The 16,454-nt window shown below is 36.9% G+C and overlaps 1 pseudogene; it reads left to right on the top strand.

Moving 5' to 3' along the window:
- Positions 1-8,239: 8,239 nt before the first annotated feature.
- LOC149023279 (mitochondrial import inner membrane translocase subunit TIM23-2 pseudogene) lies at positions 8,240-11,476 on the top strand (annotated as a pseudogene).
- The last annotated feature ends 4,978 nt before the right edge of the window (positions 11,477-16,454 follow it).

The raw sequence follows: 16,454 nt of genomic DNA, 5'->3' as shown, positions 1-16,454 counted from the left end.
CAGCTTCTTATTAGAGGCCTAAAGTCTTAGGAAGCCTATGATATTCTATATTTCCATTCATTAGATACCCTTGAAAGTGGGGTTATTATCTTCTCATTCTCTTGTTTCTCTTCTACTTTAGTAAAACCTCATCTTCATCCTTCAACTCTAATACTAAACCCAACCCCTGCAAGATTATGTACCTGTAATTCATTGAAATAGTTGTTATGAATGTAACTTGCTAGTCTCCCAACTCTATAAGGAGACTAGTAGAAAGGGGGAGTTAGAATTTAACTTATTGTAAAATTCTTACTCCTTTCTATTTAAAGATAATGAAACCTCACCCCAGAAGTAAGTTAGATTGGGGTTTTCTTGCTGTGGATGTAGGCTTCACAATGAATGCCGAACCATGTTAATTCTTGGATTCTTGTGTGTGAATGTTATGATAAATTTAACATGGTATCAGAGCTGGGTTCGGTGGTTTAAGGAAATGATACGTGTCAAGAAAACAGTGAAGGCTTCAACGGATTGATCGTAGTTGGATCACTGCCCATAACTCGAGGATCGTGTGTTTCGCACTGAAGGTACTCTTATTTGGATTTTCAGTACGGTGGATGGTTCCCGCTGGCGAGGGTTTGAGCGGTGCTAGTCCTTCATCTTCAATTGAGATATCCATCTTGACAGATAAGTAGTAAAATACATCTTTTCAATTTTATTTGTCTTTCGTAATTGTTTGCTTTAAAAATAAAATTAAAATTAAAAAATAAAATAAAATCTATGCAGTCCAATTAGGATCGTTGGCTGTTGCCGAAGTGTGCGATCCAAGTAGGATCACTGTTGCCAACAAAAAAAAAAAAAAAAAAAAAAGAGAGAGAAGTTGGCGTTGGAAGTTTGCCGTAGATTTTGAAGTTTTCCATTCCTTTCACATTAATTTTTTGTTTTTTAGTCTCATGTAACGATGACGTTCAAAAGTTGAAAAAAGGAAGGAAAAAAAAAATTTGGGGAAAAGACAAAAAAGAATATTAGGTATAAAAGAGTGGTTTGTGATTGAAACAAATCGGTACCGTTCAAGTTGTTTTCACAGGATTTTGTGTGAATGTGTTCTGTAAGGGATTAAGTCGCCTTAAGGTTTTTGGGCGTTCCAAACTCAGTGAAAGTAACGGATTGAGGAGATTTTGCTATTTTTATTTGATATTGTGGATTCATACAGAGATCTTCCCATTGCAAATTCCTTAGCAATTTGACTTCATTAATATGTATTTGGTATCAGAGCAAGGTTCGTCCCATCGTCATGTCTCATCTTCGAGTTTTTTGTTGCATTGTTTATGTTCATGCTCAGGGCGGTGGTAAAGTTGATCATCATGCTCGTAAATGTGTGTTTTTGGGATACTCCTCTACTAAAAAGGGTTACAAGTGCTTTGATCCATCTACTGATAATTTTTTATTTCACGGGATGTGTCTTTTGATGAAACTCAGATGTTCTTCTCTAGCAGGAATCAAACTCAAGGGGAGACTAGCAAGTTACATTCATAACATTTTTATTTTTTTTCAAAGGATATAATGTCTCTTCTCTTCAAGGAAATAGCCTTTTTTTAAGGTCACGAGTCACAACAGTTTCTCTCTCAGTTCTTGGCGGTTTTCGTTTCAGTTTTACGAGTCCCATTATTAGAATCTGAGATTTAAAATTGGTTTTGCGAGTTAGTTAGGAATGGCTTATTATTTCACAAGAGGAATAAAAACACCGCCATTGAAGGCCCTACTCGTTCAACTTCCCGGGCATTTCTAATCGATAGTTCTTTTCAGTTTAATTTCACAAGAGTACTCAAAACTTGCATTGAAGGCCCTACTCTTGACAAAAAAGAAGAAGGCCCTACTCGTTCAACTTCCCGGACCTTGTCGATCGACACGCTTGCCTTGTTTAAGAAATTGGACGCGGGGACTGCCCCGAGAACAAGTTGAGGCAATAATTTAAGTTTTCAAAGAGTCCTTGGAAAATGCTGCCGAGTCCTTTGTCTTCAAAGGAGAAATTGAGAAAGTGTCGGCATAAGCCGGGTACAGAAGACATTATATTGCACAAAACTTGGTTCCTGCTACTTTGAAGCAACAACCGGTTGGAGGGCTTCCTGTTTCAACCTCACATTCTGTGATTCCCACTTCTGGTTCAATTGATCCAAGTACTTCTCATGCGGACACTTCAGGATTGAAAGTGTAGAATTTGATCTTGCATGAGTTGATTTCAGAGATGCTAGTGGAAGAGGGTTCCATTGGAGGATTTGGAGCTTGATTTGACAACTATTTTGAGGCAGGAATTTGATGTATTGAATATTGATGCATTGGTTATTAAACTCTTCATTTGATTTTTTTGATTTGGTTCTTCAATTTTGTATATTTCTATACAAGTTGACTTCATTAATATGTATTTGGTATCAGAGCAAGGTTCAGTGTTTGTCGCTGGAAATGTGTGCGAAGAATTGATCGAAGTTGATTTCTCAGTGCAAATTTGGATTTGAAATCCTTGAATCGCATTTCTTTGGACAAATTGATTGAAAGTACGAAGTTTTTTTATCATTTTTTTTTCTTGTGCTTTGAGTGGATTAAAAAAAAAAAAAAAAGAGATTAGTGGTGCGATTCAAGTTTGGATCCGGGTTGTAGAATTTCTTTTTCTGCTGCACTAGTCGTGGTTAAAAAAAAAAAAAAAGAAGCTGATCTAGTCGTTTTTTAAGTTTACATTTTTTTTGGATGTAGAATTCACAATGAATGCCGAACCACGTTAAATCTAAAGTTCTTTGTATGAATGTTTATGGTTTATGATAAATTTAACATGGTATCAGAGCAATGTTCAGTGTTTGTCGCTGAAAGTGTGTGCGAAGAATTAATCGAAGTTGATTTCTCGGTGCAAATTTGGATTTGGAATCCTTGAATCGCATTTCTTTGGACAGATTGATTGAAGGTACGAAGTTTTTTTTTTCCTTGTGCTTTGTGTGGATTAAAAAAAAAAAGAGATTAGTGGTGCCATTTGACTTTGGATCCGAGTTGTAGAATTTCTTTTTCTGCTGCACTAGTCGTGGTTAAAAAAAAAAAAGGAAGCTGATCTAGTCGTTTTTTAAGTTTAATTTTTTTTTTGGATGTATGATTCACAATGAATGCCAAACCACGTTAAATCTAAGGTTCTTTATATGAATGTTTATGGTTTATGATAAATTTAACATGGTATCAGAGCAAGGTTCGGTGTTTGTCGTTGGAAGAATTGATTTCTGTTGCACTAGTCGTAGTTAAAAAAAAAAAAAGGAAGTTGATCTAGTCGTTTTTTAAGTTTAAATTTTTTTTTTGGATGTAGGATTCACAATGAATGCCGAACCACGCTAAATCTAAGGTTCTTTGTATGAATGTTTATGGTTTATGATAAATTTAACATGGTATCAGAGCAAGGTTTGATGTTTGTCGCTGGAAGAATTGATCGAAGTTGATTTCTCGGTGCAAATTTGGATTTGGAATCCTTGAATTGCATTTCTTTGGACAGATTGATTGGAGGTACGAAGTTTTTTTTATCCTTTTTTTTTTCTTGTGCTTTGAGTGGATTAAAAAAAAAAGAGATTAGTGGTCGATTCGAGTTTGGATCCGGGTTGTAGAATTTCTTTTTCTGTTGCACTAGTCGTGGTTATAAATAATAAAAAAAAAAAGTTTGGAATCTCCGATTGAAAAAAAAAAAAAAAAAAAAAAAAAAAAGAAAGAAAGAAAGAAAAGAAAAGAGGACGCTGATCTAGTCGTTTTTTAAGTTTAAACTTTTTTTTTTAAGGGATTTGTAATAGTGATTACTTTTTAAGTAATCCCTATTTGTTTTTTTGTGAGTGGAAGGAACGTGGGAAGAGTTTAAAAAAATAAATAAAAATTTGGATAGATTTTGTTTTTATCCAATTGGTACTGTTTTCCACAGAATTTTGTGTGAAAGTGTTTTGTACGAGGTTAAGTGGTCTTAAGGTTTTTGGACGTTCTAGACTCAGTGGAAATAACGGATTGAGGAGATTTTGTTCCATTTGCATTTGATATTGTGGGTTCGTACAGAAATCTTCCCATGACAGGTTCTTTAACAATACAACACTCTTTGGGAAATGTTATATATTTTCCTGAGAACTTCATTCAGTCTCATGGTACTACTCTTGCTCTCTCTACTTTTCAGAATTCATTTATAATAGATTCAGGTGCAACCGACAATATGTGTCGATCTACCAATATTTTATCTGATTTGAGCAGTGATAAGTTACAATCTTATCCTCCTATTACTGTTGCTAATGGTACTACTGTCCCAATCCAAGGTCAAGGGACATTGAACCTGTTTTCAACCAAGACTGATGCATTATTTGTGCCATCATTATCTGTGAATTTGTTGTCAATTAGTAAAATTACTCAGAGTTTAAATTGTAATGTGATCTTTTCAAAAGACAAGGTAGTGTTCCAAGACAGTTTAACAGGGACAACGATTGGTGAAGGTAGACTGCAAAACGGACTCTATATGCTAGATCCTACAAATAGCGCCTTGACTTCTATAAGTAATCTTGAGAAATCTCGACTCTTGCATTGGCGTATGGGTCACCCTTCTGATAGGATTTTACGATCTTTAAATCCTAGTTTATCTTTTAATTCTACTGATTGTGATGCTTGCCATTTTTCTAAGCAACACAGATTACCGTTTCCACTTAGTACTCATGTTTCAAGTGCATTATTTGATCTAGTGCATTCTGATGTTTGGCATTCTCCTATAGACTCTAGAGATGGTTTTAGATATTTTGTTTCATTTGTTAATGATAAATCTCGGGCTACATGGTTGTATTTATTGTCTTCCAAGAATGAAGTGCTACGATGTTTCAGGAATTTTGTCAAATGGTTTTGACTCAATATCAAACACGCATTAAAGTTTTGCGAACAGATAATGGGACAGAATACACCAATAGGTTCTTTCAATCATATCTCAAAAGTTTGTGAATCCTACATCTACATGTATGTTGATGAAAATGATACAGTTGAAACTATAGCGCAATTACTAATTCGCAGATCTACTCAGGTCTCTCAGCCTTCAATGAGATTGCGCGAGTTTACCACTTATCATACAGTTAAGTTTCCAATCCAATCTCATATAAGTTATGATAATATCTCCCCTCAATATTTTGCATATCTTTCGGCCATTGAAGACCATGAGGAACCGGCCAATTTTATTGAAGCTAAGAATTCACCTAAATGGGTGAAGGCTATGAATGAGGAACTAGAAGCTCTTCATAAAAATAAAACATGGGATATAATGCAACTCCCAAGTGGCAAACATCCAGTTGGATGTCGTTGGGTCTATAAAACCAAATTCAAGAGTGATGGGACTCTAGAGAGGTATAAGGCAAGGCTTGTTGCCAAAGGATATACTCAAACATATGGAGTTGATTATAGAGAGACATTTGCTCCTGTAATTAAAATGAACACTATAAGAGTGTTGATGTCAATTGCAGTTAATTGTGAATGGCCACTTTTGCAAATGGATGTAAAAAATGTCTTTCTGCAGGGAGACTTACAGGAAGAAATATATATGGAAATCTCTCCAGGCCACCCATTAGAAAAACAAGATAGACTTGCTTGTAGATTGAAGAAATCAATATATGGCTTAAAGCAATCACCACGAGCATGGTATGAAAAGTTAAGTACATCTCTTATTACGTTTGGATTCACTAGAAGTGGATCAGATTCCTCCATGTTTGTGAAGAAAGCTTCTACTAGCACAACAGTAATTTTGGTATACGTGGATGACATTGTAATCGCTGGAGATGATCATGAAGGAATCAATACCCTCAAAGAATATTTGAAGAAGACCTTTGACATCAAGGACTTGGGACAACTACGATACTTTCTTGGAATTGAAGTTGCTAGGTCTAGTAAAGGATTATTCATCTCTCAAAGGAAATATGTTCTTGACTTGTTGAAGGAAACTGGCAAATTGGGTGTGAAACCCGCCAACACACCTATGGATTACACTTGTAAGGTTACTAATGATGATTCTCCATTGCAGGATAATAATTGTTTTCAAAGGTTGGTTGAAAAATTGATTTACTTGACCATTACCAGACCTGACATTGCATATGTAGTCAGCTATGTCAGTCAGTTTATGCATAATCCTACCAAAGGGCACATGGAATTGGTTAATCATATACTACGTTATCTGAAGTCTTCTCCAGGAAGGGGCATTTGCATAAAGAATAATGGACACACAAACATTGAAGGATATACCGATGCAAATTGGGCTGGCAATCCTACTGATCGAAGATCAACTATTGGCTTTTGTGTATTCGTAGGAGAAAATTTAGTTTCTTAGAGAAGTAAAAAACAAAATGTTGTCGCTCGTTCTAGTGCGAAGACGATACGAGCAATGGCATCTGCCACTAGTGAATTAGTCTGGATTGGTGCCCTACTTCAAGAATTGGGGGTGAGAGGTTCTAAAAAACCCATGAAGTTGTTCTGTGACAATCAAGCGGCTACACACATTGCCTCTAATCCGGTGTTTCATGAAAGAACTAAACACATTGAAGTTGATTGTCATTTTGTTCGTGAGAAGGTTCAGGATGAAACTATAGAAACCCCTTATGTAAGAAGTGAAAATCAACTTGCAGATGTATTCACCAAAGCCTTGTCAAAGGGATTGTTTCAGATTGCATTGAGCAAGTGGACCTCAAATGATGTTCTCGATCCAATTTGAGGGGGAGTGTTATGAATGTAACTTGCTAGTCTCCCAACTCTATAAGGAGACTAGCGAGAGGGGGGAGTTAGAATTTAACTTATTGTAAAACTCTTACTCCTTTCTATTTAAAGATAATGAAACCTCACCCCAGAAATAAGTTAGATTATGGTTGTCTTGCTGTGGATGTAGGCTTCACAATGAATGCCGAACCACGTTAATTCTTGGATTCTTGTTTGTGAATGTTATGATAAATTTAACAATAGTCATCTAAAAAATGTGGTTTTTCAACTTCAATCTCTGTCAAAATTTGTAGTGAAGGCTATCAACCCACTTACTTCTAGATATGAAGGATTACTTCTAAGAAGCCAGATAGAAAAGAAGAGAGAAGAATAAATGATAAATGAGAGATCAAAAGTCCTTCAAAACAAACATTAAGGCTGCGTTTGTTTGTTGGAATAAAGGTGGGGTGGGAAAATTCTTAAAAAAAGTGTAGAATTTTTACTTTTCCCTTAAATCCCAAAATGGTAGATTGTTTAGTTGCTTGGGGTGGAAAAGTGAGAGACAAGTTTCATTGTCTGGTGATGTGGCAAAGCAACTTTCTCACCCCAAGCCATTTTAAAACCCCATATATTTGGTAGGACTTTGTGGGAAAATTGGGAAAAGTAAAAAGTGGGACCCACCACTACTTCTTTTCTTTTCACAAAACCCTTTCCTTTTCTTTTCTTCTCCCTCACCCAACTATCACATGGGACCCACATGTTTTTTTTTCCCACCCTACTTTTGCAAATAAACGCAGCCTAAGATTAAATTTATATAAAAAGACAAAAGTAGTTGAAGGATAGGAGCTCATGTTATGGGTATTTCTGTGAAATTGGAAGACATGGATTGTCTATTCCCAAAAGATGACTAGTGCATTTTTTTTTTCATTAGAATTTACAACAAAACACTTAAAAACCATATCAACCATTGCATTTGCATCCTATATAAACCTATCTTTTGTTTTGGCCAAATTTAACTTCTTTTTTTACATTTTTTTTATGAGGTTCACGGGCCAGTTTGCGCGCACCACGATTACATCCTCAAATTAATGCCACCGAATGAGGTGCGAACCCAAGACCTCTCCGTGGAAGGTAAAGTCTTTAACCGCTTTACTAACCCATCATTGGTACTATATAAACCTATCATCTCATGAAATCAGATGCTCAAATTGAATATCATCATAGTTTGAAATTGAAAGTGCTTAACTTTTCTTTTTTTTTGTTTTGGTAATAATTGAAAGTGCTTAACAAACAACAACATAAGTGACTATGGAGGATTGGGTTATTGTTTGAGAATTTGAAGAATTCTCTTCCCCCACCACTTAAAATCTAGAGTTTAAAAGAAAATTTTTGGACGAGGGTAGAAGAGGAAATCGTATTACTTCTTAATTATTTTTTTTTCTATTTATTAATTAAGGGTAAAATGGTCATTAACGATAAGCAATCGACAGCTGAGTACCATGGGTTTATATAACTGCTGGGAGCAGGTGCTGCCAAGCAAAATCAAGAAATGAGGGGTGCATGTGAGAAACTCGAAAGAGACAGAGAGAACGTTTAAGCCTGCACTGCACTCTTCTGCAGTTATCTCGTTCCAATTGCTCCTCACCTCCATCTCGAAGGAGAGGAGAAGAAACACGGTCAAGGAACAGCTGTTCAGATCAAGATCCAAAACCCAAAGTAGTAAAGTGGAAAAATTATGGCGAATTCAAGAAGTGACCAAGAAGAAGATCGCTCTCGTCTCTACAGCCCCTACCATGATCTGCAGCTACCGGCACAAACCCTCTATAAGCTCCCTACGTCCCCAGAATACCTATTCCAAGAAGAGGCAATCGCGCACCGCCGCTCATGGGGAGAGAATCTTACGTACTACACTGGCTGTGGCTACCTTACCGGAGGTATTACCGGCGCCGGCAAAGGCCTTGTGGATGGTGTCAAGGCCTTCGAAAATGGCGATACCTTGAAACTCCGGATCAATCGGTTACTCAATGCTTCCGGGCATTCCGGTCGCCAATTCGGAAACAGTTTTGGTGTTATTGGGTTGTTGTACGCTGGATTTGAGAGCGGTATCGTTGCCGCTAGAGATAACGATGATGTTCTTAACAGTATACTGGCTGGACTGGGCACCGGAGCTCTGTATAAGGCGGCTTCCGGGCCAAGGGCTGCTGCAGTTGCCGGCGTAATTGGTGGGCTGATGGTGGGGGCTGTGGTTTCTGGGAAGCAAATTTTGAAGAGCTATGTACCCATTTAGGGTTCGTTTTCCGACTCCAGCCTTCTTGATACCCATCTAGGGTTCGTTTTCCTGCTCCAGCCTTCTTGGTGGTATTCTCTTAATGTGTTCTCTCAGCTACTGAAAAGGAAATATACTTGTTACCAATTTGTACAGTCTTTAGCCTTGTAATGTGTAACATGATAAACGTTTTCGATTAATAGAGCAATTTAGAAATATTCTATATTGAGTTATTTTTGTAATCAATTTTTATTTCTGGAGCCGAAAATTTGATATCCATCATGCCTTCTAAACCCATTTGAGTCTGCTACAAGTTTATTGACTGGTTATCTCCTCTGTTATAGTTTACTTTCATAATTCAAGGTTTTCACTCTTGAAAGCTGTGTACCCTTTCTCTCTTCATTTTGCCGAGATCAAATGCTTGATTATATCTTTGAAAGCTCTTTCACTGACTATGAATTGCCCTTTACCTATGCATCCCTTATTTGGACTTTGTACTCTTCACTCTTTAAGAAGTAATTTGTGAACTATAGAGAACTAATGACAATGCAAGCACTTGTACTCTGCTACCAGAGTTTGGTAACTCATAATGTGATGAAAATCATAAAAATAGAAAGGGCTAATGTAGTTCAAGTTTTGATTGACATGTAGCTGGACCTTCTGAGGGATGCAATAGCCACTTGTTGATAGTAATTTCAGCTTATTTTGCTCAATTGACTGGTACTGTTTAGATTTTGGTTTTAGTTGATTGATATTTAGATGAGAAAAGGATCATGTAGTAAGTATTATTAAGTTGGTCTGAGAAATATTGATTTCCACTTTCTTGTTGGTAGTGAACGATTTTCAGATTAGGAAGAAACATGTGAAAAGAGGCTGAGATGGATTGTATAGTAGGCTAAACAAAAACAGGTTTGGATTTTCCAACACCAGGGATTTTGAAGCAGCTAAAATTGGTTGTCATCTGTTGTTAATTTGTGTGCCTTTATTTTGACAAGCATTTGCCTTCTCTTGTTTGTATTTTGATTTATCTCGTTTTATCTGACTTTTTCACCATACAAAGGAAAGTTGGGATTAGCTGACTGAAAATTTTCCCTTTTCAAATAAATTTCCACTATATCAGATTTGAAATATGAGATGCATATCAGGATTGAATAAAGATGATGCTGTTTAGTTGGGATTTATCTCGTTTTATCTTGTGTTATTGTTGTTGTTGTTTTAGGAACATCAGTTTGAATATGAGCACTGCTTGTGCTTTGTAACTGATGGACACAATTGAAATAGGAAATTATTTGGCTGCTCAACATGAACGTGTAGCTATGTGATTCTCCTTCTCACATGCAACTCTGAGTTCCTTCCCCCTTTCTTACCAGCCTTCCAGTTCACCAAGAAGGGAGCTAAAGGATTGGTGCAGAAGAGGTAGCTGTTGCAAAATAAGTATATACTACTTATAAAAGAAGCTGATTGTTTAAAATAAATTACCGTAATTGATAGAAATAGAATTGGCTGACCCTACTCATGGCTAATTTAGATTTGAAAGAAAACCAGTTTGGTTGTTCCAGTGAGTAGCTAGTTGACCACTATTGAGTAGCAGGAAATTTACTTAAAACAAAGGAAAGCTCATTAGTCCATCCTTACCTTCACCTTGTCTCCCTGACCTTCTGTTGTTGTTATTGCTGGTATTGTTGACTACTGGCTTGGAACTACAGAAGGGTGTTTGGAAAGATTGGGTTCTAAGGCAATATTATAAATGGAGTCAATTTTAATAAAATTAATGGAAATGAGAGAAAGAGTAAATGTTATCAGGAGGGTGATGCAATTATGCTTAGAAGTTGAAATTTTTTCATTTTAAAGTTAAAGTTTGTGATTTTCCTTCTATTATTGTTTAGATTCCATTAAGAGTCATAGTTGGTTCTAGAATCAGAGTTAACTGTTGTTGAGTCTCCTACCCCTCTTCTGTCCTCAGGGTTTACCGGTTCTATGTTCCTGAAATTCCCCCATTCCAGGGTCGTCAAAGCTCCATCCTTCTCATCCTTCTCATCCTTCTCGAATGAGCTGAGCCTTCCCTCTTGACCCATCCCCTTCCCCTTCTCCTCTAATTTCTTCCCCTAGGCTAATGGGCCCCTTGGAGCCTTCAGCCTAGGTCCCTAATACATCCCCTTCCCTGCCCAGGCTGGGCCAAGCCCATTTTTCTCCCCCTTGTCCCCCCATTTGTGACCTGCCTCCCTCTCTTGGCCCTATTTACCTTCCTCCTCTCCTTCACTTCCCCTCTCCTGACCCTTTGCTTGGACATTGCTCCGTGCACTTCTGAGCTTGAGGAATCTTCCTCTGCTGAGACTCCTTACGTCCCTTTGGGACTGTAGGCGTAGTAACCTGTCTACTGGAGGTTGCCACCACCTCAACAAGGACTTCATCATGGAGCTCCACTCTTCAAAAAAGAAGAAAAAAGAAAAATCGCAAACTCTAGTTTCACATTGGTGTTTGGCTTGGTCTTTTGGTCTTGGGTTGTCTTGTAATTCCTTGTGTTGCTGGGCATCTTGGCGTGGTAGGCTGTAGCCCTTGTTCTTTGTATCTCCTCCCCCCCCCCCCCCCCCATCTCTTCTTTCTCATTTGGTTGATGAATTTTTTATTCATCCAAAAAAAGAACTGTTGAGTCTGAAATAGAGTTGAACTCTATTCAGTTTCATATCAAGAATAGGGTTATTTATTTATTTTATTTTATTTTATTTTTAAAGGTGTGTATTCCCCTCGTTGGAGACTGATTGACTTTGAGAATATGTTGAAGTTTTGTTCGACACTGCTGTTCAGAGCTGTGCATATCTCTTCACATCCTCTATTTTCTACTTCTTTTTATTATTTATTTCCTATTACCTTGTTTGGTTTTCTGAGCATTACTTTCAGCCCTATATTGCTGGTTCAATCTTGCTGGAGCTTTATTATGCCTTCGATTTCAGAAACTAGGAGTGGCATTCCTACCTATAGGAGATCCTAATCCTGCTGCATCAGTCCCAAAAGGTTCTCTTTGGAGAATTTCACGTCTGTGTCCTAACCCATGACTGCGTTACTGCCTTGAGAGATTTCAGAGCTTTAGTACTTCATTGAGGCTTGCTGTTTATAAGAATTACCACCTGGGTATATGGAGCTTGGAATTGCAACCCTACATGTGAAATATCAAGCCAAATTGAGGCCAGACATGGGAGCTTTTTTTATCTGAGTTTCTTTTCCTCTGGGTGCTATTCATGACTGAAGGTTATAGAATATCCTATTTCCTTTCATAATTAATTTTTTCAACTTTTCTACTTTACTATTTCCTTCTTCCAAAATTATCCTTTTCATCCATATGTTGCCTCTTGTCTTGTGTGCTCTAAGATTACAATTCTGCCACCTCTCCTCGCTACTTTATGTAATTACAACCCTGCTCTCCCTACTATAACTTTCTGCCACCTGCATATCTAAACTTCTGAATATTTGCTGTTTTGCCTGTTACTTATCAATTAAGATGTGTAACACTTGGTGGGCCTGTAATGGCAATAAGAAGTGACCCGACCTGGATCCGCATCACAAGGATTAGTGTAACCTTAATTCAATAGACTAGTAGATGGAAGAGTAAAAGAGCTTCAGAGTTGGATGACTTTAAACTCTGGTATACCAGGGATGACATCAATAGAAGTGAATTAGGCATAGTGGATAAAGATATCAAGAATGATGTGCTGGACATTAAATGATCCAGTGAGGATTAAATTCATCAAGCTTGTGTTGGAGATAGAGAGGTTGTCAATATAATTTACATTTAAACACCTCGAGTAAGATTGAATGAAAGTAGTAAATTATAATTTTGGGAACAAATTAGTGGATTACTGAAAGATTTTAGTCAAGGAGAACATGATTATTGTAGGGGGTGATCTGAATGGACATGTTTGGAAATATCATAGATGTTATAAGCTGTTCACGAAGGATATGATTTTGGGGAGAGGAATAAGGGGATCTCAAGTTCATTTCTCTATGGCTTATGATTTATCCATTATTAACTCTTTCCTTGTAAAGGCAGAGGATCATTGGTTACTTTCAGAAGTGGGCATTGGAGTTGCCAAATAGATTTCTTTCTAACTAGAAGATTCGGTAGACTGCTAAATAAGGACCATAAGGTTATACCAAGGGAGGTTTTCCACAACATAGGTTAGTGGTCAAATGGAATGTTAGTTTTTATTGACAATATGTTTGATCATACAGATGAAGTCGCAGAACCACAAGTGTCGAATTGTTAACCGGTAGTGAAAACATGCCAGATTGTTTGTAAGGGAAATCTAGTAATTTGATAGCATTATAGATGTAATCAGGCATGCAAATGATATTTGGAAGTGCATCATAGCCTTAAAAAGGCTTTGGAATTGTTTGGAAGCACAAATAAGTTTGCGTATGCTAAAAATTTCAAAAATCGTAGGTCCGAGCAAGTGGTTCTACTTTGATGCCAATTTGTGAGATCCAGATGCCATATTTGGTCAGAAGGTTCTTTCCAAGAAATGTAGTTTGTAGAGTCTTGGTTCTATTGCACTGTGAATCACGTCAATAAGTGTTTAGATGAAGCAGGTAAACATTTTCCCTGAGGAGTGTGCAAAAAATAACAAAAAAGGCAAAGTTTGTGAAAATTTGGTGCTCATTAGTTAGCATTCTGCTGTTTTTCATGTAAAAAAATTTATGAAATCACATTCTAGTATTTACAGTGGTCATTGTCCAATTTGTTAGTAGAAATGATTGATTTATGAGCAAGAATCTTTTTCAGGAGCTGAGCTGAGCTTTGCTGGGAGGATTGTGTTTTACTGTTGTAAGTACTAAATGTATCATTTCACTTGGTCCACATGAGAAGATTCTGTTGTAAGAGGTTTTGTGATGGCATGCTTATAAGGCACAGAATAGAGCTGATTGGAGGGAACGAAAACAAATGTACTTGTGAAGGCAGAGATCATCCAGCCATTGGTGGAAAGGAGTGATCAATCAGACACCCAAAATCGTTCAGATTTAGAAATTTCAGCTGGAGAACAGATTAAGAGAGCTGGGCTGGAAAACAAAAGGGAATCACAAGCACTTGAGGTTGATGGAGGAGCAGTGGCAATGGCGGCAGTCTCAGGGATGCATTTGATTGGCAGTGAAGGAGGAGGAAGACCAAGCGAACCACTGACACTGAGATGTAACAATATTGACCTCAAGCTGTCATTTTCTGGTGTGTGGTATTATTGAAGAGGCTTGGTTAGCTCTTACCAGCGGTCTATTATCAGTGAATGAATACAGTCCATAATTCTCTGATGTGAAAATCCCTAGAGTTTACTATTGTAATTTTTGTGTGATCCTATTATTCTACTGGTTTTTGGGTTTCTGTTGCTGCTATAGTTTACTCTTGGAGTTGTTAGTTTCTTCTAGTCTGAGATTTTGGTGTAGAATATGCACCTTGATTGGATTGAAAAGACTAGTTGTTGGCATTGCTGGCAGGAGTAATTTGGTGGAAATGAAGTTTGGGACTGGATAGGGCCATCTATTGATATTTGAATGGAAGTAGATATTGAGGTAAGAGTAAGACTTGCTACTGTATCGATGACAATGAGAAAACATGCTTACTTTTTTTTTTTTTGGCAATGAAACTGTTCATTGAAGAAGGGGCCGAGGCCTAGAAAGTACAGAAGAGTCAGCTTGGGAACCAAGAGAGGAATGTAGCCACTCAATCCTATAAGAACAGGCGAGCGCCTTCCCGGGCTAGGGAATGGGCTGAGCCATTTAGCACCCTAAAAATATGTCCAAAATCACAATATTCAAGCTGTTCCTTAAGGATTCCTATATCAAACAAGATCCCAGATATTACTTTAGTTGCTTTTTATTAGGACTTGAATTGGCAGGCCTTTGTGCAAGCTTAGGTTTTGCTGTTGCCAACAGATCAAGTAAATCAATACCTTCTGAGGATTTGGTCAAGGTTAATCGTTTGTGATTATTCTTTATGCGATCACTTCACTAACTCCAGTGCAATCAATATTTGGTCATGAAATTTCACTCTTTATCTTGTATCTTGTTTCCCTCGATTTTAGTAAGTAAACAAGGATTATTTGTAAACTATATCATTACAATATATGATATGAAATTCATGATACAAAAGTTCTTTTTAGAGTTTTTTTATATGGCATCCATTATTAATGGGGTAAAACTAGTGACCATTCACTATTATGCTTTAAATTACATGGCATAGTAAAATTACAAGTTATTTATAGTTAAGAATTTCTATTAATTGATGGATAAAATGACATAAATATCTTTACTCCTATTAATTTAAAATTTAAAATATAAATTATCCAAATGCTCTTTGGATAGTATAATGACATTATTGTCTCAAATTTGACTCACTAAATGACCTAAGGGCCGGTTTGGTTACTTGAGTCTTGAGATTTCAAATCTAGAAATTTCAAATATATGGAGTAATGGCTTCATAAAATTAACTGTTAGGTTAACCTGAATCTTTGGAATGAAATCTGTAGATTCATCCTGAAAAAATATTTATGGAATCATGGTTCAAATGTTTAATGATTTTATAGTAGATGATGAAATCTCTATATTTAACTTCATACCCATAAATCTACAGATTCACGTTTTTAGTGTAAAAATGTGAATCTCTAGATTTTATGAATCCAGGGATTCACACAACCAAACAAATATCAAACTCCCATTTGTGAATCCAAAGTTTTCAAATCTCTAGGATTCATGTAACCAAACAGACCCTAAATGTTTTTATTCTCATTTAACTAATTCAGTCGGCACTTATTTTTTGTTCTTTACAAAATCACCTTGAAGTTGGAAATTATTCTAAGTGTACTGACTTCAACATCACTTATGCCGATCAAACCTGTCTCGATAAAGCCAGGCGGAGGTCGGTAAATTATTTCTGGGGGCGATATCCTCCCAAAGATTTGTCATAGGAGAAATTTTGGGGAATCCCAGTTAGAGCTAGATGATGTCTTTGGGATTCTTACACAAGCTCTTGAAAATATTACAGGACATCTCAATCGCATCGTTGGTCTTATTCTCAATTAAGTTACATGAAACAACTTATTGAGAAAACAGGGCACAGAAATTGAATGGTCATGACCAACTTAATTTGAACTTGGAAGTCAACCAACTGAGATTTCAAATGTTGTTCAACAAGAGCTGGTTGGAAATAGTGACGCTTCTCCTGTTGTCATTCGTGATGCTGCCATTGCTGCAACTCCTGCAGCTGCTGATGATGATAGAATTGTAGAACTTGGATCCGTTGAGAATGTTTGAATGATTGGTTCGACAAAGCTGGATTTGGGTCACTGGAGGGGAGCACAGTCGGCTACAATTTTCCAATTCACAAAATCTCTGGTTAAGTTTAGTTTTTGGGTTTCATTTTGCAAATCCAAAAACTTCAAAAGCATTTTTCTGCTCAATGGGCATTTGAATAATTTATATTTTAAATTTGGGATAATTACTGTTGCCCCCTGTA

Source organism: Hakea prostrata, chromosome 2, assembly GCF_041222555.1.
Source record: "Hakea prostrata isolate BN-2017 chromosome 2, UWA_Hpros_2, whole genome shotgun sequence".
Classification (NCBI taxonomy): Eukaryota; Viridiplantae; Streptophyta; class Magnoliopsida; order Proteales; family Proteaceae; genus Hakea; species Hakea prostrata.
The sequence above is the reverse complement of the archived record's forward strand: the minus strand, read 5'-3'. Positions and strand labels throughout refer to the sequence as shown.